Raw genomic sequence first — 23244 nt, 5'->3', positions numbered from 1 at the left:
TGTTTCTGTTTGCACATAAGTGTAATATATGTTAACCAAGGAAAAGGTAGAGGAAAAACTTTTCCTTCAGTGTGGATTTGAGTGTCTAACAGGTGCTGTTTTAGACACTGGGGATACAACACTGACAAAGCATAAAACACTTGCTTGCCTTCCTGGAACTACTGTGGAGACACACTTTGAAAAGGGAATATTTTAGTTTAGGTGGTAACTAGTCAAAGAAGGAAAACCATCTTCATTATCTACGATAGTTGTACTCACTGGGAACTCAGATATAAGCTAATAAGCTCACTGAAGACGGGGATTTTTGTCTGGCTTTTGTCTGCTGTGTCCAGTACTATATCACCAGGTCCCAAAACAGTGCTTGGCTTGTACAGAGTATTCAGTAAATAACATGTTGTGAATTGAGGTGTTTATTGTTATGAATTTGTGAAATCAAGGCTATGTACTTTGGTTGGTTATTTTTTACATCTAACTAGTTGAAAATTTTATTATTTCAGTTGCCTTGTCTTTAAAGTTGTCTAGTTTTTGTTTTTACTTGTGCTACATACCAGGATGCAGGAAAAACTTACTAGTATTTGATAATCAGTGATATGTTTATCTGACATTGCAAAGAATAGATTTGGAAAGGAACTTAAGAGATCTTCTTTTATTCACCTTCATGCCTAGGAAAACGGAATAAGATGATTAGATATGTAATCTTAATTAATCATTAAAAAAAACTAGGACAATATAATTACATTCCCTCTGGAGAAAAATGGGAAAAGGTACTTAACCCTAAAGGGAGATATAAAGGGACTAATCTGAAAATTTTAAACTTCTAACTGTGTGGGAAAAATGGAAAAAAAAAAAATAGAGCACAACTAAGCTGCTCTTTGTTGATATCAGAAATGGGCCTGTCATTCACTTTGGCGTTGAAGCATGGCCTCCTATCTCAGGGGGCAGGACCAGGACTTTTTTTTTTTTTTCTTTCCCAAGAGCTGGGCAGTCATTATAGGTTCAAAAAGCCCCAACTAGTTTTTCAAGAGTTTCTCCTCTTGTTTTCCCTGAAACTCATGGTGCTTTTTTGCTCTACTTTCAAGATATATTAAGGTCTCCTGTTTTGTGACTGCTTTGGGAGCCAGCAAATACCCTGACATGCATAATTCGAATTATGCAGGTTTTATGAGTAAGTTAATCTTATTTTTAAACTAGTTGAAATTCAAGTGATATTTAGAAAAATGTTAGCTTAGAGTTAGACGATTTATCATTCACCACCTTTACTTTAAGCATTTTTTTTTAATATTAAAAAAGCCTTTTCGGTTGATAAGAAAGCATAGAAAAGCCCCTTCATTGCTTAGATCTGTACTTTCAGTTTCTTTTGAAGTATCTTTGTTACATTAAATAATATTCATATGTGTTCCAAAGCCAGCTAGCCATATAGTTTTCTTGAGCATCTTTTTAGTTTTATGAGAAGTATTTTAAATTGAGCTTTTCTGAGCTCGATTGCTTACGCCTGACACAGTCTCAAGTTTCCACTGAATGGTAACAAAGACTGTGGAGTGTTGTTGGTACTGCAGTGAGAGGCATGCTTCCTTAGACCAGGTAAGAGAGATCAGTTTGTTTCTTATTGCTGAGAGTTTTTACAGTGTTTATTTTATATTCTTTTAGTAGCAGCAGTGTTGAATTGAAAAATAGCCAGTAGCATGCTGATTTCAAGACGTCCTTGCTGGTTGCAGTCAGAAAAACTACAGGGTATGGGGGTGGGGGGTGGGGGGGAGGGGTAGAGTTAGCCTGGTTTATCCCTGTTACTTATATAAATTAATTAAAATGTGCAAATAATTCTGGAGCTCAGTTTTCTTCATTCAGGAACTAAAGAAGCAGTTGAAGATACAATACGTTTATGGGTACTTCATATTCATTACTTGTGAAAGCAATTCAGGTGATAGTTTTTACTTTCATTTTTTTTCCAATAGTTAATTAAATAAGCTTTAATCTTATTAAATATTTTTTCCCATTTATGAAAACTTTTAAATTGTCAACAGCAAAATATGCTCCCTCAGGTCCTTGGATCAACCTGACACTTGGAAAATATTTCAGCTTTTATAGCTGTTTCGTTCCTTTCTTTCTTTTTTTTTTTTCCCCTTGTACATTTTTCTTCAAAGTATTTGTGCTTTGAAAATGTCAGCTGTATTCTAATGAAGCTCAGGCATTGTTTGCTCATAAAGGGGCCGGTGCATTCCACTGCTTTATGGTTTATTATGAGGCACAGTGTGAGAGTGTGGGTGGCACCATTTGGTGTCTGCCTCTTGGGGTAGTGACTGCCATTATGTTAGCCTTGGATTGGCAAAGAAAATATAGCATGCAAGATGCTATATGAGTGTGGATACTGTGACGAAAATCTTATACCTAAACAATTCTTAGTGAGGCAGGAATGTGTGACAACTTGATTGAGTTGATCATTTCAAGTATACCCTTGAAGTCTGCATTTTAGTTACAATTTGTATTTTATCAGGCACATGTTTGTTTGTTTGTTTATTTGTTTTTAAATGTATATGGCATTAGGTCTTTTTGGAACTTTAATAAGGATGTGAATGTTTCTGAATAGGCTATAACATTTTTAATAGATGCAGTAATATTTTAAATAATGCATTTACTTAAAGTTGTAAGGAACTTGGTGTGGGTGGGGAGGGAGAGTGGGAGAGGAGGTCAGGCGGAGAGCCTTTCTTTCAGTTAGGAAAGCCCTGGTGAAGAAAAAAGCAACAGATGTTTCTTCTGTTACAATTGAGGTTGTTTCATTCAAAACTGGCAGTAGCTGGAATGGGTGTGTGTGAGAGATAAATCTGACTTAATCAGTGAATAAATAAAACAGCCATTTAGAAATTATTTTAAATTTATTCTTTTATGTTCAGCATTTCAAACTCAGCATTTAGATAAACAAAAAGAGGCTTTTAAAAACATCTTCAAAATTGTGTATAATGAAAATGTAAGAAAGTTAATTTTGGTGCATTTAAGTTGTGGAAAAGTGGATCATTAGATCATTTAATATTTTTTAAAAACCTAGGCCATGAAAATAGATAGGAAATAGGTTGCAAAATCTTTGTAATTATACAGTAGGTACAGAGGCTTAAAATAAAATTGAATTACGAAACGTCAGTTGCATACATTAATAGATCATTTCCTTTTCTATGGAAAATGTGAGACTTGTCCCAAAGACCTTCAAATAAGAAATGTGGGAGAAATATTTTGGGTGTAACTGAAATGATACATTGTAGTTTGCCTCTAAAAAGAAAGATTATAAGCTTAGATTGGTTGCTGATAGAAAGGGGGATTTTGGAAAGAGCAGGAGAGAAGAGCCTGGAAGCAATGTGTGTATAATGAAAGCAGTCAAAATTTTTAAGAAATAGCTTTTGAATGTGTGGAATTCATAATGAGTAAAGTAAAATCCTCTCCTTTTACAAGTGACACAAAGAGAAGTGCTGTGCTCTTGTACAGTTTGCATTTATACACATTGCAACTTTATGCATTTCTTGAAGTTAGCTCTTGAAAAATCAGTGCTGAACCTCAGATCATGCACATATTAGGTCTCTATTACATTCCTGCCACATTCTCACTGTAAAATTAGTAGCGAAATATACCAGCCAAAAATATTCTTCAAGCTGTAGTTAAAATTGTATGGGTCAAATATTATACAGTTTTCTAAATATTTAATTGGTCTAAAAAGACTGCAAAAGACATCAACTGTCAAGCAATTATTAAAAATTTCTTTGGCTCTAAGATTTAAGATTCTAAATCTATATAAATTTTGCTTTTTTAAGGAATAGCAACATGTAGCAGTTTAGTTTCTTTCCTAAGAGAAGCAAAATAGCTCATGTGTAGTTTAAAAGGAATTTTTACATTTGACTCAAGTAAAAACTTTTACAATTTTGACCCAAGAATGTAAATTTTGATGGAATAGACAGCCTTAAAAAAATTGGTAACCCCAAGTAGGATATGTAACTATGATAGCATCATGGTTTGTAGTTATCAAAGATGTGTGTCATTTCTATTATAAATGTAAACAGGACAGAAGTAACTTATCAAGGAAGACAGAACACCAGCCATAGCAATACAGAAACAGTTGGGTCTGTTAATCCTTCAAATTAAGAAAGTATCAAATTAAGAAATTAAGAACAAGTCAGTTCCAATTATTTTAAAATGAATTCCCACTATCTCTTTTGATGTAAATGATCATGGAATCATTGTGTGTATTCAAATTATGGTGGAAAAACAAACATGCATGCATTTTTATTATAGTGTAGATATATGTCTTATGTGACAGACCAATTTCTATTATACTGTGAATTTCTACTCTCTATATGAGAAACCAAGCAAGCAAGTTGATACCTAGAAATGGGTCAGCAGTATCTGAAGAAAAAACAAAACAAAAATATTTCAAAATTCAGCTACTACGGAGAGGTAATTCCTAAATAACTAATTTTAATAGATACTTTCTATTACAATTGATATCACTATTTAAAATATATAATGAAAGAAGATTTCAGGAGCGAGGTACCTGTGAGTCTTCCTTTGTATGTGAATACTTGAGCGGAAAACTCAGATCTTTTTTGGGAATCTGTGTCTAACCTATTCATTATCCAAAAGTCAGACACTTGCAGAGCAGCATGTTGGTGTTCTCTCTGCCTTACATATACGTATGCAATTAGAAATAATTAATGACTACTTAGACATTTTTCGTCTTCAGAGTGGGAATAAGAGGGAAGATTTGTTTGATGCCTGTATTTTTCTGAAAACAATAACAACAACAAAAAGAAACTCTTTTGCACTGTTCAGGAGTAAGCAAAACAGTTTGAATACAGTGCTTCGGGTATATTATCAGTTAGCATTTTTCAAAATACATTTTTTTAGTTGTAGATAAACACAATATGTTTATTTATTTTATGTGGTACTGAGGATCGAACCTCATGGATGCTAGGCAAGCGCTCCACCACTGGGCCACAACCCCAGGCCTAGTTAGCTGGTTTTGCACAGGTCCAAGAACCTATTGTGTAAGAACATTGTTTCTTCCTCTCAGGTTTCAAGCAACCAGTTTTCTATTAAATTTTTAGATGGTAGCTCCAAGGCTGGAGACCATCAACAGGGAAATTTGGTTTTGGCACTTTGCTTACCTGTGGTGAAAATTTGACAACTCTCTTGACAGTTTGTGTGACAGAAAATGGGGAAAACAACAACAACAACAAAACAGTAACTGAGCACTTTTTGCCTGGTAGACACAGAGCTTATTTATTCAAAACAAAAAACAAAAAAACTAAATGCTTGTAAAAATATTTTAGTGGATTAATTTTTAATACAAGAAGGTTTGGCTGACATGGATATCTAACTAAGATTCCTTGCTATTCATCATCTTTTTTAAAATTTAGGTAGCATCACAAATAGAACATCAATACCTTACTGCAATTTTGAATGAGCTACTTGTACTTAGTTTGGTAATGTACAAGTAATCCTCTTTTTAAAAATTTTTCTATGGAAAAGAATGGTTTTGAACCTCTTTAATTCGTGGATATTCCTTGGTCTATGTGTGTGTATTCTAAAGTTTCACACTTACTTAAGAATCTCCAACTTTTTAAGATCTATTTGTAGTCATTGTCACCTTTTATATATACTAGAAGAGTATCTCACTTGACTATAAATTTAAAATGATGTATTCATTAATACTGTCTGTTTACCATCTAACAATGGGTTGAGAGTTTCTTCATGGGAATGACTTCTAATTAAGCACTCTTTAATACTCATAAATTCTGATCCTGTGGTTGCGCCCAACTCCCTTGATCTATTCCAGCCACTCAGTGTCTGTTAGTGTGAGATAAAAATGTGCTGCTTTCTTCTTGTTCCCTTTTACTAGGCCTGTAAACAATGTGTACTTGCCATCTGGTGGGTGTATTGGCTGTGGTGACAGAGCTAAAAGTAGAGGTTGAAAATGGACTAAACATTAAGAAAAGACAACATCTGTCTAGGGATGTAGCTCAGTGATAGACAGCTGCCTAGCACATGTGAGGCCCCAGGTTCAGTCCACTGCACTGCAGGGGTTGGAGGGATGGAAAGGGAGAAATTAGGACATCTGTAGAAGAGATTGAAGAAAGCCCTTTCTCTTTTTAAAATGAAAAGTAAGTTCAGTGTAGTAGAAAAAGTCTACTTATACTCTATTAATTCCTCAATTTAAACCAAGAAAAACAGAATTTGAAGCAGTCTTGCTGATTACAAAAATCATGTGAGGCACTTGTTAGCAGTATGAATTTCCACCTAGTTTCTGATTCTTGAGCCATCTGTCATGGAGCCTGGCAGCATGTATTTTGAATACGGGAGGCCTTACGCCTTCCAGTGCATGCTGTGACCAGGCATGTTTGGGAAGAATTGGCTCCAAAGCAGTGGAAGAACCAAATTTTTTGAGGGCATATAGTAAACTTACTAAACTATTAATCAGAAGATATGTTGTCCAAAAATAGAAAATTTTAATTAGGCAAATGGAAGAGAAATGAGAAAATTAAGAATTAAAAGATTTCCTTGACTGAACAAGGTAACAATAACAACAACAAAAAAAAGTGTATCATAATCCACAGTGTCACAAATGTACTTAGCAAACCACAGTCACAATTGTAAAACCATCATACTTAATACAGCAGAATGTTACTTTCTGCTCATTGGGGTTGCCAAAAAGTGCTAGCAGAGTTACCACTATATCATCCCCTTACACCCCCACCCCTAGATAGGAGAAAGTAGATAATTCAAATTAGATGTAAAAGAAAGCAGTGAGTAGATAGCAAATTTTGATTCCAGATATTTGTTTGAAACTCTGAGGCATATTGGCTAAATTCTCCTGCATTAATGTGCCCTTGCTATTGTTTTTTAGATACTTTTATTTTCTTATTTTAATTTATTATTCATTGGTGCATTATTTTTAAAAAAAATTTATTTTTTAGTTTTAGGTGGACACAATATCTTCATTTTACATTTATATGGTGCTGAGTATCCAACCCCGTGCCTCATGCATGCTAGGCGAGCGCTCTACCACTGAGCCACAACCCCAGCCCTCATTGGTGCATTATAATTATACATAACAGAATTCATTATACCATTTGTGATACTTTAAAAACACCTTAATTAGAATGTTGATGTTCTCCTGCAGTCAATGAATGAAGATCTATAACTAAACGTTAAAAAAAAGTTTGTGTATGTATATGTATACAGAGAGAGAGAGAGAGAGAGAGAGAGAGAGAGAGAGAGAGAGAGAGATTGTTCTCGCAAGAGATTTAGTGAGGAGGGACTAAATTACTTCTAAGGTATTTTAGCTTTGAGGTTTAATGAACTAAATGAACCCAATTAAAATAGTCCAAACACCATAGCTAGAATTAAGAAATTTGCTTAAGAAATGAAGAAGCACTGTTTAAATCTTGGCATGTGGGAAGATAAAGAACTTTTTCTCTCTTCAAACTGAAGCATCCAGAACATTTATGGCTGTAGATACAAGAGAAAAGGGGAGCTAGATAGTTATTTTAAAAGATATCCTTCAAGGAAAATTGCTTACCAAAGCTAAAAGAACAGATGGGATCTTTTTATGAAAAGTAGGTATATAAGAAAGTCTGAAATAAAATGTGTGGATCCCTTCAGGAAGTATGACCTTTTTAAAAAATATTTTTAGTTGTCAATGAACCTTTATTTTTAATTTATTTATATGCGATGCTAAGAATCGAACCCAGTGCCTCACACATGCCAGGCAAGCCCTCTACCACTGAGCTACAACCCAGCCCTGAGGAAGTGTGACCTTTGAGCTACAGAGCTGCTACTTATTAGGGCCTTTTAAGGGTCCTTTCCTTGGTTCATGGACAGGTAGGTTCTGGCTGGGTGTCTGTGTTAGTTAACTTTCCACCACTGACAACCCACCTGAGAAAGTCAGCTTAGAGGAGGAAAGATCACGGACTCCGAAGTTTTATTATGTGTTCACTTGGCTCCTTTGTGTCTGGACCTGCGTTGAGGCAGAACTTGATGACAGAGAGCACTGCAGAGCAGAGCTGCTCACCTCCTGGCAGCCAGAAAGCAGAGTGTGCCACCAGTGGCTTGGAACAAGAGGTACTCAGGCCCCAGGGACCTGCTTCCTCCTGCTAGGCCCCACCTCCTATAGTTTCCACCATCTCCCAATAGTTTGTTCAGTGATAAACCCCCCAGTAGATCAATCTGTTGATGAATCAGAGCCCTCAAGATCTGCTTCTCCAAAGCCCCACCTCTGAATATTCCAGTATTAGGGATCAAGCCTTCCACACCTAAGCCCTGGAGGACATTCCAGATCCAACCTCAACAGTGGCCCCATTTGGGGGAATCTTGAGCACTTCCTGTGCTGCAACAGCTGCAAAAACACCCAGGCTTTTGCTTCCATGGTTTTGACATATAGGGCGACCTTTCAGATCTTCTATCCTTATCTATGCATGGTAGGATGCTTGATTTCCATTTTGAAACTGTACACTGAGGGGGAGGTTCCAGAGGTCACTTTAATCACAATGCCTGGAGATACCATGAACTTTGATCTTCATTTTCTTACCCCCTCTTAATTATGGTGCTATTGTGATCATGCAAGATCAAAATATAATAATGATGATTGCATGCAGGTTTAATCCTAGAACTTTGATGAACATGTTGAGTACAAATGTTACAAAATAGGCTGGGAATGTAACTTGGGGTGACTTTTTGCAAAAAGAAAACAAAAAAGCAACAAAATAGAGCACAGAGTGATAAATGTGCAGATAGGTAATGTGTATTATAGCTATACTATTTAGTAAATGCCATGAAAACTGTCTTCTAAGAAGATGATTTTGCAGTATATCTAAACATAAAAATGAAGGAAGCTAGAAAAACTATGTATTTACCTTTACTCCCACCCCATGAGTGAATATTACATAAGAATATACTGTATCTTATGTATCTCGAAGCTTTGGTATGTCCATTTTGGATTCACTTTCTTTTCAAATCCATTTTGAGTAATTAGCATCTGTTTCATTTATGAAGATAGTCCTATTGAATTATATGAACTAAGTTATTTTTTAAATGAAAGTGATTGATCTCCCCTGAACTATATCTATGTCCTTTTTTCTAGTCTACTTTGTTTTCAGAGACATACACATTGCTTTCTAAATGGCTGGCTGGAATTAGAAATGCAGTCTTAAGATTATGGAATCTTTTCTCTTCACAGAACAAATTGACCATACCAGAATTGACTTGTGACCTGACCTCCTTAGTACTGTATTTGAAACTAATTGATGTCCTTTACAACAATTATTAACAGATAGTAGTTAAAAGGGTAGTAAAGGAAGGAAAAGTGCTTGAACTTTCTTTTTCTGACTCATTCTGTGGTAGAAATGTTAATAATGAATGAAATAAAAACAAGTGGTACTGGCATATGAATTAGGCAGATGAGTGGAGCTAAATAGAAAATCAATAAATTGATCCAAATAAGTAAACTTAAGGAGCATTTCATATCAGCATGGGGAGTGATTTATTCATTAGAAATGACCAACTATAAGCCAGCCTGTAATCCCAGCTACTTGAGAGGCTGAGGCAGGAGGACTACAAATTTTTGAGGCTGCCTGGGTAACTTAGTGAGAGAAACCCAAATTAAAAAATAAAAAGGGCTAGAGATGTAGCAGTAATAGCGCACTCCTGGGTTCAGTCCCTAGACTGGGGAGTAAATTCCATGACAAGGATTTACAATATTAAGTGAAGACATTAAAATATTATAAGAAAACATAGGGGATGCTTAATAAATCTTAGTGTGTGTACTAACTAATGATAATTTGTAAAAATAGTATTTACTACTGGAAATAAAAAAAACCTCAAAGTAAAATAAAACATGTCCTGGGCCGGGCAAGGTGGCATATGTCTGTAATCCCAGAGCCTTGGAAGACTGGGACCAAAGGATTGACTAAGGATTGTGAATTCAAAGCCAGCCTCAGAAAAAGTGAGGTGTTAAGCAATTCAATGAGACCCTGTCTCTAAATACAAAATAGGACTGGAGATATGACTCCATGGTTGAGTGCCCTGGTACCAAAAAACAACAACAACAACAACAACAAAAGTCCTAATATAATATGCACTTCTAGGTTGGGGAGCAAAAATAAATAAATAAGCCTGCAGTTGTTCTGACATTTGTTTTTATATTAAACATCTCCCTTTTTAAGTTTGACACAAAGGTCACAAGCAAAAATATTTATAAAATTGACTGCTTTCTAATAAAATATGCAAAGAATTATATATTAAAGCAAATTGGGAAAAATATTTGCCGCAGGTATAGCTAAATCAACTGATGCATAAGACCCAAATGTATAATTTTTAACACAAAAATTAACCCCGCAAATGTATGATAATATGCTAAATTGATGAGGATATGTGGAAATGGACACTGTCATCCATTTCTAAAAGGAGGGTAAATTGGTACAACCAGTTGGTGTAACTAATGTGGGTAAAGACGTGTATGTCACTCCAGCAGTTTCCTTAGTATTAAAAACTTTTAATTAGGAAGGGTTCAGTAAGTAAACTAATAGAACTAAGAGAATACTATCTAGTATCTGAATAAATAATAAGGCAGTAATATGTGTACAGATATGGAAAGACATCTGTGATACACAGCATTGCAAGAAAAGCAACATGCAAATTTGTATAGTATTCAACCATGTGTGTGGAAAAAAGGAGGATATTTTTGCTGGGTGTGATGGTGCATGCCTATAATCCCAGTGGCTGGGGAGGCTGAGATAGGAGGATCTCATCAAGGCCAACTTTAGCAACTTAGTGTGGCCTTAAGCAACTTAATGACACCCTACTTCCAAAAAAAAAAAAAAAATCATTTATTAGTTCTAGTAGTTTTTTTGTAGACCCTTTTGGGTCTTCTAGGTGTAGAATCATGTCATCTGCAAATAGTGATAATTTAAGTTCTTCTTTTCCTATTTTTATGCCTTTAATTTCTTTCGTCTGTCTAATTGCTCTGGCCAGTGTTTCGAGAACTATATTGAATAGAAGTGGTGATAGAGGGCATCCCTGTCTTGTTCCAGATTTTAGAGGGAATGCCTTCAACTTTTGTCCATTCAGAATGATGCTAGCCTGAGGCTTAGCATAGATAGCTTTTACAATGTCGAGGTAAGTTCCTGTTATCCCTAGTTTTTCTATTGTTTTGTTTTTAACATAAAGGGATGCTGTACTTTGTCGAATGCTTTTTCTGCGTCTATTGAGATGATCATATGGTTCTTATCTTTAAGTCTATTGATGTGGTGAATAATATTTATTGATTTCCGTATATTGAACCATCCCTGCATCCCAGGGATGAATCCTACTTGATCATGGTGCACAATTTTTTTTTTTTTAAAGAGAGAGAGAGAGAAAGAGAGAGAAAGAATTTTTAATATTTATTTTTTAGTTTTCGATGGACCCAACAACTTTGTTTATATGTGGTGCTGAAGATCGAACCCGGGCTGTACGCATGCCAGGCAAGCGTGCTACCGCTTGAGCCACATCCCCAGCCCTGCACAATTTTTTTGATGTGCCTTTGTATCCGATTCGCCAGAATTTCATTGAGGATTTTTGCATCTAGGTTCATCAGAGATATTGGTCTGTAGTTTTCTTTCTTTGAGGTGTCTTTGTCTGGTTTCGGAATCAGGGTGAAGTTGGCATCATAGAATGAATTTGGCAGAGCTCCCTCTTTTCCTATTTCCTGAAATAACTTGAAAAGTATTGGTATTAATTCTTCTTTAAAGGTTTTGTAAAACTCTGCTGTATACCCATCCAGTCCTGGGCTTTTCTTGGTTGGTAGTCTTTTGATTGCTTCTTCTATTTCATCCATTGATATTGGTCTGTTCAAATTGTGTGTATCCTCCTGACTCAGTCTGGGCAAATCATATGACTTAAGGAATTTATCGATGTCTTCACTATCTTCTATTTTATTGGAATATAGGTTTTCAAAATAATTTCTAATTGTCTTCTGTATTTCTGTAGCATCTGTTGTGATATTGCCTTTTTCATCCCGTATGTTAGTAATTTGAGTTCTCTCTCTTCTTCTCTTCGTTAGCATGGCTAAGGGTCTGTCATCTTATTTATTTTTTCGAAGAACCAACTTTTAGTTTTGTTAATTTTTTCAATAGTTTCTTTTGTTTCAATTTCATTGATTTCTGCTCTGATTTTAATTATTTCTTGCCTTCTGCTACATTTGCTGTTGCTTTGCTCTTCCTTTTCTAGGGCTTTGAGATGAAGTGTGAGCTCATTTATTTGTTGGTTTTTCCTTTTTTTGAGGAATGACCTCCAGGTGATGAATTTCCCTCTTAAAACTGCTTTCATTGTGTCCCATAGATTCTGATATGTTGTGTCTGTATTTTCATTTATCTCTTTGAATTTTTTGATTTCCTCCTTTATGTCTTCTGTAACCCATTGATCATTCAGTAACATATTGTTCATTTTCCATGTGATGTAGGATTTTTCCTTCCTTCTTTTATCATTGATTTGCAGTTTCATTCCATTATGATCAGATAAAATGCATGGTATTATCTCCACCCCTTTATATTTACTGAGGGTTGCCCTATCGCATAATATATGGTCTATTTTTGAGAAGGATCCATGTGCTGCTAATAAATGAATTCAGCAAAGTGGCAGGATATAAAATCAACACGCATAAATCAAAGGCATTTCTGTATATCAGCGACAAAACTTCTGAAACGGAAATGAGGAAAAACACTCCATTCATAATATCCTCAAAAAAAATAAAATACTTGGGAATCAACCTAACAAAAGAGGTGAAAGATTTATACAATGAAAACTACAGAACCCTAAAGAGAGAAATAGAAGAAGATCTTAGAAGATGGAAAAATATACCCTGTTCATGGATAGGCAGAACTAACATCATCAAAATGGCAATATTACCCAAAGTTCTCTATAGGTTTAATGCAGTGCCAATCAAAATCCCAACGGCATTTCTTGTAGAAATAGAGAAAGCAATCATGAAATTCATATGGAAAAATAAAAGACCCAGAATAGCAAAAGCAATTCTAAGCAGGAAGTGTGAATCAGGTGGTATAGCGATACCAGATTTCAAACTATATTACAGAGCAATAGTAACAAAAACAGCGTGGTACTTGTACCAAAACAGGTGGTGGACCAATGGTACAGAATAGAGGAGACAGAGACTAATCCACAAAGTTACAACTATCTTATATTTGATAAAGGGGCTAAAAGCATGCAATGGAGGAAGGATAGCATCTTCAACAAATGGTGTTGGGAAAACTGGAAATCCATATGCAACAAAATGAAACTGAATCCCCTCCTCTCGCCATGCACAAAAGTTAACTCAAAATGGATCAAGGAGCTTGATATCAAATCAGAGACTCTGTGCCTGATAGAAGAAAAAGTTGGCTCCGATCTACATATTGTGGGGTTGGGCTCCAAATTCCTTAATAGGACACCCATAGCACAAGAGTTAATAACAAGAATCAACAAATGGGACTTACTTAAACTTAAAAGTTTTTTCTCAGCAAGAGAAACAAAAAGAAAGGTAAATAGGGAACCTACATCCTGGGAACAAATCTTTACTCCTCACACGTCAGATAAAGCCCTAATATCCAGAGTATACAAAGAACTCAAAAAATTAGACTATAAGAAAACAAATAACCCAATCAACAAATGGGCCAAGGACCTGAACAGATACTTCTCAGAGGAGGACATACAATCAATCAACAAGTACCTGAAAAAATGCTCACCATCTCTAGCAGTCAGAGAAATGCAAATCGATACCATCTCACTCCAGTAAGATTGGCAGCCATTATGAAGTCAAACAACAACAAGTGCTGGCGAGGATGTGGGGAAAAGGGTACTCTTGTACATTGCTGGTGGGACTGCAAACTGGTGCAGCCAATTTGGAAAGCATTATGGAGATTCCTGGGAAAGCTGGGAATGGAGCCACCATTTGACCCAGCTGTTGCCCTTCTCGGACTATTCCCTGAAGACCTTAAAATAGCGTAGTACAGGGATACTGCCACATCCATGTTCATAGTAGCATCATTCACAATAGCTAGACTGTGTAACCAACCCAGATGCCCTTCAGTAGATGAATGTATAAAAAAAATGTGGCATTTATACACCATGGAGTATTACGCAGCACTAAAAAATGACAAAATCATGGAATTTGGAGGGAAATGGATGGCACTAGAGCAGATTATGCTTGGTGAAGCTAGTCAATCCCTAAAAAACAAATACCAAATGTTTTCTTTGATATAATGAGAGCAACTAAGAACAGAGCAGGGAGGAAGAGCAGGAAGAAAAGATTAACATTAAACAGAGACATGAGGTGGGAGGGAAAGGGAGAGAAAAGGGAAATCACATGGAAATGGAGGGAGACCCTCATTGTTATACAAAATTACATATAAGAGGTTGTGAGGGGAATGGGAAAATAAACAAGGAGAGAAATGAAGTAGATGGGGTAGAGAGAGAAGATGGGAGGGGAGGGGAGGGGGGATAGTTGAGGATAGGAAAGGCAGCAGAATACAACAGTTACTAATATGGCAGTATGTAAAAATGTGGATGTGTAACCGATGTGATTCTGCAATCTGTATTTGGGATAAAAATGGGAGTTCATAACCCACTTGAATCTAATGTATGAAATATGATATGTCAAGAGCTTTGTAATGTTGTGAACAACCAATAAAAAAAAAAAGAACCATCTAGAAAGATTGGAAGGAACATGGTTGGCACTCACACCAGAACAGGACAGATGCCTCTTCCCACCAACCAGACTGACAACAAGTAGTAATGTACAGGTTATTAGGTAGAGTCCTCGGAAACATCAACCTCCGCACTGTAGAAATGCTGGACTTAAATGCCAGTAACACTCCTCTGTGGTGGAAGTAAAAAATGCAGCCAGACGTTGCCACAAGTCCTCTTCCCCTCTGGTTCTGATGTGATTCTGCAATCTGTATTTGGGGTAAAAATGGGAGTTCATAACCCACTTGAATCTAATGTATGAAAAATGATATGTCAAGAGCTTTGTAATGTTTTGAACAACCAATTAAAAAAAAAGAAAAAGAGTTGTGGATGTGGCTCTGTGATAAAGCACATCTGGGTTAAATCCCAGTACTCCTCTCTACCAAAAAAAGAAAAAGGGTGTCTTTGGACATGTTTGTGTGTACCTGGAGTATTTCTGGAAGCTTATATATGAACTGACACCAGTAGCTCTTTTTTTCTTTAATATTTATTTTTTAGTTGTAGTTGGACACAATATCTTTATTTTATTTATTTATTTTTATGTGGTGCTGAGAATCGAACCCAGGGCCTCACACGTGCTAGGCAAGTGCTCTACCGCTGAGCCACAATCTCAGCCCCCAGTAGCTCTTTTAAAAAAATATTTTTAATTGTAGGTGGACATCTTAACTTCATTTTATTTATTATGTGGTACTAAGGATAGAACCCAATACTTCACTTGTGCCAGGCAAGCGCTCTACCACTGGGCCACAATCCCAGCCCACCAGTAGCTCTTAATAAGGCAGGAAACGGTTGGTGGTGGTTGGGAATAGAAGACTTAGTTTTCACTGTACACTCTTGTTTCTTGAGTTTGTATCATATACTTACACACAGACATTTATGTATTCATTCATTCTCATACAGCAGTAAGTGGTGTGATGAAAAATAAAGCTTTGTAAATTAGGAAGGGCTCATTATAGGGTGTTCAGACATCTCTGGTGTCTTGACAACTGAGCCGATTCTTGAAGTAGCAATAAGGCATGTAGGGTCTGGAGAGGAAACCTGAAGGACATAGGGGAAATTGACAGGTGACAGGGTTAGAAAGGAGGCCTACAGATGACATGGGGCATAAAGACTTATGCTGACTGAGTTGTGAAGCCATAGGTAGGATCACTCTTTTTTATTTTTATTTATTTTTTAGTTGTAGAGGGACACTATACCTTTATTTTATTTATTAATTTTTATGTGGTGCTGAGGATCAAACCCAGTGCCTCACATGTGGGAGGCAAGCACTCCAAGGCTGAGCCCAGCCCCAGCCCAGGTAGGGTCACTCTTGGTTGCCGCATGGAGGGTGAATAGTACTGTTCAGTAGGATAATGTGAGCCACTGATATAGTTCCAAATTTTGTTTTCTTTTCCTTTTCCTCCCCTCCTCTCCTCTTCCTCTCTCTCTATCTCCCTCTTTGTTTTATTTTCTTCCTTTGTTGCATTGGGGATTGAATCCAGGGGTACTTTTACTGAGCTACAATCCTAGTCCTTTTTTAATTTTTTATTTTGAGACTGGGTCTTGCTGAGTTGCTGAACTTCGTCTTGCTAAATTGCTGAGGCTTGAACCTGGAATCCTTCTGCCCCAGCCTCCTGAGTTGCTGGGATTACAGGCAAGCACCACCACACCCAGCCCATAATTCTAAATGTTTTTGTAGTCACATTTTGAAAAGTAAAAAGGTACACATAAAATTAATTTTAAGGATAGATTATTATTATTATTTTATTTTTTGGTCCTGGGCATTTAACCCAGGGGCACTTTACCTGGAACTATATCCCCAGCCCTTTTTATTTTTTATTTTGAGAAGAATAGATTCTGATTTACCCAAACATTTGCCAAGCCATTTTCCCAAGACATTATCATTTAACAAGAAATCTATGTAAACATTATTAATGTTATTCGTTATTGTTAGTGCTACATTATTTTTATTAATATTAATGTTATTACTGATAGTAATTATTATAGTTTTATATATAGTTTTTTTGTCTTGTCTTCAAAATCTGATGTATATTTTACACTTAGAGCAAGCACATCACAATTTAGATGACTAAATCTTCAACAGTGAAGTAAAATGTAATACTGCCAAAACAGGTAAGTTGTATTTAGTGGAAAAATACTTTTGCTCTAGTCTTAAAATTTAAAGTAATAAAATTAAATAAGTTTAAAATTTAGGTTCTTCAGTTACACTAACTGCATTTCAAGTGCGCGGTAGTCTTATGTGTCCAGTGACTACTGTATTAGCATGGAAACGAGTTGTGGGTGAGAATATGCACAAGCAGGAGGTGAATCAGGGAGTTATTGCAATAGTTTACCCAGAGCCTTTGACCAGAGTGGTAGTATGGATTCTGAGGGAAATGTTTTGCTCAAGGTGTGTTTTAAAGACAGAGCCAACAGGATTTATTAATGGTTTGAATGTGGGATATGAGAGAAAGATGAGGAAACATGATCTTTTTGATATGAACAAAGAACAGAGTTGATGTTTCCTGAGAAGAGGAGAGAGGTGGAAGAAGACAGTTTCTGGATGTACTGTGTGTGTGGGGGGGTGGGTAGAGGGGTGTTCAAGGGCTAGATTTTGGATGTGTTAAATTAGAGGTATCTTTTGACCTCAAAATGCAAATATGAGAAGACAACTGGATATGTGAATCTGAAGTTCAGGATGGAGGTTTACTCCAGAGAAATATATGGGAGTTTTCAGTGTATCTAAAACCCTGAGATGTAGTTGATCTCATCCAGTGAGGAAAGTTTGACAGGAAAGGTTGGAAGACTGAACTTAAGGATCCCTGAATGGAGAAGAGGAGCCAGAAACCAAGTTGAGAAGGAACAGAGCCAGTGGGTTAGCAGGAAAACCAAGAGGGGATGGTGGCTTGCATGCCAAATAGAGAATGTGATCAAGGTAAAAGCTGAGACTTGACCATTAGGTCCAGCAACATGGGGATGATCTTGACAAGAGCTTATTCAGTGGAATTATAGAGGGAAATGGGAGGGGATTCAAGAGAAACTTAGAAGTGGAGAAGTGGAAATGTCACGAATTTCATTTTGTGAGTAGTTTCATTGTAGAGAGCAGTAAGAATGAGTGGTAGCTGCATGGTCAAGAAAAGTTTTGTTTTTTGAGATGAAAGAAATAATCCATGTTTTATGTGTTAATGAGAATTTTGTATCTGAGGGAGAAAGGTTGCAGTGGTACAGAAAACTTTTGAAAGGGACACACTTGTAATCCCAGTGACTGGGAAGGCTGAGGCAGGAGGATTGCTTCCAGGCCAGCCTCACCAGTTTATTGAGACCTTAAGCAACTTAGCAAGACCCTATTTCAAAATAAAAAATTAAAAGGGTTCGGGATGTGACTTAGTTGTCAAGTACCCCTGGGTTCAATTCTGGTACCAAAAAGTAAATATAAAGAATAAGGTAAATATAAAGAATAAGGTAAATATATACTAAATAAAATACAATAATAGTGACTGTAATGAGAGATGTAATTTAGACAAGTAGATGAACTGTTTATTTAGAAAGTACCAGCTGAGGTAACGGACGAGGAAAAACAAGAGGATGGCATAATCTGTAATCGGTATCTTACTGATAGATATGAATTTACCTAGGTCACTTTTCTCATCATTTAAAAAATTAAGATATAATTTACACACAGTAGAATTGATAGCCCAGAGCTTTGTGAGTTTGACGAACATACTACCACAGTCTAGATGACTTTAAACTGTTATTTGGGGCTGTGAGTTAGCTTGTGCTGTGAAGCTAGACCTGTACATATGGGACAGCCCACTATTTCTAATTTGAGAGATTTATGAGCCCATCAAAAAGCATATTCTTACCTACATTGAGTTACTAACTTAGTTACTTTAGGAGGATGTGATAAAGGTTTGGCTGAAGGTTTTTCCTAGCCCTAATTAAGGCAAATCATCATCATCATCATCATCATCTTTTTCAGAAAGTCAGTGCTGTGAAAGAGGAATTTATACTGGCATTATACAGACAAAATTATTTACTGAATTGTTTTATTTTAGGACATAGTCAAGGTGATAAATTATAACTTGAACCTTTTAAACATTTTTGAGAGAAAGAACTCTTTGGCGTCTAGATAATTTTAATGGAAAACAAAAAGATTCCAGATACTCAAGAAATTGAAATAGAATTTGAGCCAAGTTGTGTGCCTGTGTTGAGATTTGGCGTGTTTTTTAGTCACTCCCCAGGTGGTTGATCTCATTTAGTTAATTAAGGAAAATTTCAGAACTAAAATCCAGGCAACTCTTAAAAATTTTTGTTTGTAATAAATATACCAAGTGCCAGGAATTAGTTTTGGGGCAGTGTCAGGCTTCTGCTGCAAAGGGGTTATGAATTAAGGCCAAGTACATTAGGAAAAATTGTTTGAACTTGATTTGGTTGACCTCTTGTAACAGGCTGAAGTTTCAGGTGACTGGGTGTTTGTTACCTATTTAAATGTGTCCTTCTGAGTAAAGTTGAGCACCTCTTATGCCGTCGCTGGCGCTGTATTTCTTTGTGTACTGAGATATTCTCATGTTGGATTATTGTCTTTTTCTTACTGATTTATAAGGAGAGGTTAAATATTTTTTTAAAGGATAATAATAATTTTTAAAGGATAGTAATGATATATGAATTGCAAATTTCTTTACCAGCTTGACTATCTTTATTGAAGTCTGTTGGGTCTTTGCTATACAGAAAACTTTTTATTTTTTGGGAACCAGGGATTGAACTCAGGGATGCTTGACCACTGGGCCACATCTCCAGCCCAATTTTGTATTTTATTTAGAGACAGGGTCTCATTGAGTTGCTTAGTGCCTTGCTTTTTTTTTTTTTTTTTAATAATGTTATTGTATTTTTATACCTTTATTTTATTTATTGATTTTTATATGTGGTACTGAGGATTGAACCCAGTGCCTCACACATGCTAGGCAAGCACGCTACCACTGAGCTACAACCCCAGCCCCTACTGCCTTGCTTTTGCTAAGGCTGGCTTTGAACTCACAATCCTTCTGCCTCAGCCTCCTGAGCCTCTGGGATTACACTTAGCCTGGCAAAACTTTTGTTTTAAAGTGATCAATATATCAATCTTTTACTATTTCTAAATTCTATAACATCCTTATCCCCAAATTATAAAAATACTATATGTCTTTCTTCAAATGCTTTTATGGCTTTTGATATTTTTATTAAAATAAAATTATTTTTGTACAAGGTGAGAAACTGAAACCTGAAGTTTCTTTTGTCCACATGGACAATACTTGTCCTAGTAATTTGCTCTTTCTTCATCAGTTTGAGATACCAATTTACTACATACAAATTTTTCATATGTGAATGAAGTAATTTCTGGACTTCAGTTTGTTTTGTCAATTCCTTTATCTGCTTTGACAATACCGCATTATTTCAATTACTGTAACTTTGTAATCCTTTTTTTTTTAAAGAGAGAGTGAAGGGAGAGAGAGAGAGAGAGAGAATTTTTTAATATTTATTTTTTAGTTCTTGGCGGACACAACATCTTTGTTGGTATGTGGTGCTGAGGATCGAACCCGGGCCGCACGCATGCGAGGCGAGCACGCTACCGCTTGAGCCACATCCCCAGCCCCACTTTGTAATCCTTTTGAGATCTGGTTGGCTGAAGTTCATCTCTGCCCCATTATTCCTTTAAAAATTTTCCTTGGCTGTTCTCTGCCTTTACTCTTTCACATATGCTTTAGAATCAGTTTGTCAAATTTGTTAAGTTTTCTCTAAATTCTTTTGGTATCAACTGGACTAATGCTTTTCCTTTTCAGTTCTGGATTTAATGCTTTTTATTTTATCTAAAAATTTATAGTCTTTGTTTTCTTTTAGTGTCGGTTTAAGTAGGATCAGTCTGTTCCCTAACCTTACTTATTTTTTTTTGTTGTTTCTTCTTCATTCTTTTTGCAGGTTTTTACTTTTGCTTCTGATGTAGTGTAGCAGAGATGATCTCATCTTTTTTTTTTTTTTAAAGAGAGAGTGAGAGAGGAGGGAGAGAGAGAGAGAGAGAGAGAGAGAGAGAGAGAGAGAATTTTTAATATTTATGTTTTAGTTCTCGGCGGACACAACATCTTTGTTGGTATGTGGTGCTGAGGATCGAACCCGGGCCGCACGCATGCCAGGCGCGCGCTACTGCTTGAGCCACATCCCCAGCCCTCTCATCTTAAACACTCAGCAGCAGTAGGTTCACTTAAAAACTAGCAGCTGAGGGCTACACCTTTTCAGGGCTTTATTCTTCCCTACAGGGATCTGTGGTGGATCTGCCTAGAATCAGGTTTGGGGTTCATGTCTCTCAATGCCATAACTGCAGACTCACAGATTATTATTTTCCACTTATGTGGGTTCTTCAACAGATGAATACCATTTTGGGGGGAGTTTTAATAATAACCTTAAAAATCTTTAGCAAATGATAAGATACACTTTTTATGAAAAAAAAAATCGGTTGCACAGTTACACTACAGGGAATCTTTATTTGATAATACCAGGTATTCAGTCATGTTTTTAAAATAAAATTAAGGACGTAGCATTTTAGTTGATTTCGAACTCCGAGTTATGATTTCTATTGAGAAAGACAACAAAGTGTTTGATGTGGACAGCATTACAAGAATTTTGGCATCCAGATTAGGAAAGGTATTCATTCCAAACTATGCTGATCAAATAGTTTTTAAACTTTTATGCACCTATTTTGTGTGAGGGACTAAACTAGGTGCTGGGATACCAAGCTTAGAGACCTAGCCCACTGACAGGAGATCTGCAGGTAAGCAGTGGGTTTTATGAGAAGCATGAAGAGGGACATCCAGAACCTAGGCCACAGAGGCTGAGGACAGCTTTTAAGGAGAAGGTGGAGATGGAGTTTTGAGGTGGAACCATGATATTCACAAGTTGTGGGTTCTTGTAACAAATGATCTAACGTCTCTCAACCTCTCTTATATAATCTATTTCACACTGTTGTCTTAAGCATTGACATTTATACATATTATATATATTTATATGAATTTTTAATTTTTTAAAATTTTATGTGTGTGTGTGTGTGTGTGTGTGTGTGTGTGTGTGTGTTGGAAGCCAGGAAGCCTCTGGAACAGACATAATAGTCTCCCAGAAAATGATATGGAATATAGTCGATCCTCTGTATCCACAGGTTCAACTAACCATGAACTGAAAATGGAAAAAATAAAAAGGTCTATACTGAATATGTACAGACCTTTTAAAATTGCCATCATTTCCTATATAATATAGTACAACAAGCATTTGCATAGCATTTCTGTTGTATTAGGCATTGTGCATGATTGAGAGATGATTAAATATATACAGGAGGGTACGGGCAGGTTAAATGCAATTACTGTGCCTTTTTATAAAAGGGACTTGAGCACCATAGATTTTGGTATCCATGGGGTGGAGGTGGGGGTCCTGGAGCCTTTCGCCCCCACAGATATCAAGGGACAGTTGTATATTTAGCTTGAAGTACTCACAGTCATTGACTAGCAGAAAGGGTCTTCCCAGCAGAGGGAAAGTTGTACTCCAAAGCTAAGAGGTTGTCTGGGGGGCCTTGGTGGAGTTGCACAGTGTTTGATCTGATTGAAGTCAGGGTGCATGTGAAGGGAGTAGCTGAAGGTGAAACTGGGAAATCCGAGACAGGGCTGAAATCTTTGACTGGAGCTTTTGTGTCATTTTTAGGAGCCTTTAGAGGTATTTAGGAAGTGTAGAGTCTTTGAAGACCTTGAGTTAGTAGAGTATCAGAACAGTTTTGCCAGTTGAAAGACTGGCTTGTTAGAGATGTATTGGGTGGTAAGGAAGACTGCTTGAGGTGGGATATCCAGTGAGAGCATTGGTGCTCAGCCCTGACTGCACGTTGGAATCATCTGGAGAACTTTACCAGTTTCATGCCCAAGTTCACCTCAGATCCCGAGCATAGGCATTGGTTATTGCTTGTCTAGTGGGATCACAGCCAGGGTTTGTGAACCACTGTGTTGGAGGGTTGCTATATCCAAACCATATACTATGAAGTTCCAGATTAAACAAGTTCCAGCAGCATAAAGGAACCAGAGTAAGGAGATAATAAATAGAGTGTGGTGGTCATTTGAAAGAAGAAGGGGTTGAGTGAAGGTTGTTTTCTCAATTGCATCACTGTGTAGATGAAGATAATATGCCACTGCTCAGTCATGTATCAGTGAGAACCTGAAGGAGAGGCAGATTTGAGTACTAAGCCTTGCTGATTGGACATGAGAAAGATGAAGAATTGTATTTTAATATGAAATTTGAGGGAAATGATCTATAGTATCAAATGGACAGAGAGAGAGAGAGAGAAACTGAAGGGAAGGAAGGAGCTAATGGAATAGTTGAAAATTCATGATAGAGTGCATCCTTGATGGGTGAAGTCACACCCATCAGTATAAAGCATAGAACAGAGAGAGAAGACCTCATTTCTGTGAGAACAAGGGACATTTCCATTCAGAGAGAAATAGAATAGTG

The 23244-nt window shown here is 36.6% G+C and overlaps 1 protein-coding gene across 23 annotated transcripts in view; it reads left to right on the top strand.

Moving 5' to 3' along the window:
* TFDP2 (transcription factor Dp-2) overlaps positions 1 to 23244 on the top strand; it is a 176120-nt gene that overhangs the window by 93605 nt on the left and 59271 nt on the right. Inside the window, exon 3 of one of the 23 annotated variants that reach the window (XM_081301685.1) lies at positions 16798 to 16866. The exons of 21 other annotated variants lie outside the window; for them this stretch is intronic. The gene's annotated coding sequence lies outside the window, so the exon portion shown is untranslated. Of the gene's footprint in view, positions 1 to 1558; positions 1582 to 16797; positions 16867 to 23244 lie in introns of those variants that run through there. One more of the 23 variants, XM_081301689.1, reaches the window with a different exon arrangement.

The sequence above is a fragment of the Spermophilus citellus genome, assembly GCF_964194105.1.
Source record: "Spermophilus citellus genome assembly, chromosome: 7".
Classification (NCBI taxonomy): Eukaryota; Metazoa; Chordata; class Mammalia; order Rodentia; family Sciuridae; genus Spermophilus; species Spermophilus citellus.
Note: the sequence above shows the minus strand (reverse complement) of the source record. Positions and strands in the feature narration are given on the sequence as shown.